Source organism: Hippoglossus hippoglossus, chromosome 7 (genome assembly GCF_009819705.1).
Source record: "Hippoglossus hippoglossus isolate fHipHip1 chromosome 7, fHipHip1.pri, whole genome shotgun sequence".
Taxonomy (NCBI): domain Eukaryota; kingdom Metazoa; phylum Chordata; class Actinopteri; order Pleuronectiformes; family Pleuronectidae; genus Hippoglossus; species Hippoglossus hippoglossus.
The window spans coordinates 23,126,613-23,128,138 of NC_047157.1; positions in this window are offsets into that span (position 1 = coordinate 23,126,613).

Below are 1,526 nucleotides of genomic sequence, written 5' to 3' on the forward strand. Positions count from 1 at the left end.
GATTATAAAAGAGCTGTAGAGGTGCATGATTATAAAAGAGCTGTAGAGGTGTATGATTATAAAAGAGTTTTAGAGATGCATGATTATAAAAGAGCTGTAGAGGTGTATGATTATAAAAGAGCTGTAGAGGTGTATGATTATAAAAGAGCTGTAGAGGTGTATGATTATAAAAGAGCTGTAGAGGTGCATGATTATAAAAGAGCTGTAGAGGTGCATGACTATAATAGATGTGCAGGGTTTTAAAAGATCCTTCAGCACATTAGTGTCATCTTAAACATTACTTTAACATTACTACCCCTCTTTTAAATCTTTCTTAAAGACACATTGTATTGGTTTGCTTTCTCCTATACTTCTGATCTTATTGATTATTTTAACAATTTCATATTTTATTTGATCATTATACTATATACAGCATACTGATACTTAGTATACTATACGGTAAAATTACACCCGTATATGTATATATGGGGCAATTGAGGATGCCACCTGGGTCTGCCACACACAGCCAGAGACAAACGTGTTGCTTTTCAGCATCTTTTATTTTGTCCACACAGGTGAAAACATAAATTCTAAACTAAACTAAAACTTGCCAGCACTTTCTGCTGAGGTATTGGCCTTTCGTCAGCTGTGGTGATTAACCCTCTGGTACAGGTGGAGGTGTCCACGATATATATATAGCACATACCATTTTTCTTCTATATATTTATATTTTGCACAGTGTCTGCCCAAATATGTATATCAGTCAATATGTGCATATATATATGCATATATGTGTAATCATCTATTTAAATATCTCCTTATACATAATGCACAAATACAGTTAACATCCTCATCCTGTGCCACTGCACTTTACTCAAGTACATCTCTCTACAAATCATTTCTCTGTCTGTAGTGAAAGGTTGAAATTTATGAACATATTCGTAGTACTTTTATTTAATTTCATTTTTTTAATGTCTTATTTTACAGCCTATTTCATTTATATTTTATATTTGTACCTATTCCCTCGCCTTCCTCATTCTGACTATCTGCTGCTGTAACAAGTGAATTTCCCTGGCAAGGAGCGATCGGACTTCAGTGACATGAATTCCATCTTTATCATTCTAACAAATGAAATCATGTGAAATTACCATTGAAATATTATATGATTTGATGAAAAGTCCTCCTATAAAATCTTATAGACTCATGATAGATATACAGTGTATTGTATTTCTCTTTATCACTGTGACACCAGACACTGAGCTCCTCATGCGTGTGTAACTTGATAGCAATAAACAAGGAGATAGTGTGTCTCGGTGTCTGGGACCAGCGTTCACCAGACTAGTGAGCTGACTCAGCAAGAAAAAACAGTTTGTGTTTTTACATTTTATATTATTATAAGTGTGATATATTGTATTTATTGTCCATCTCTTATGTTCAGCTGATGTTTGCCCAATGTGGACAACAAATTTATCCTTGATCCTTGTTTTGATCAACACAATGGTGGAAGCAGACTTTAATATCACATGAACACCACACACAGAGCCAAC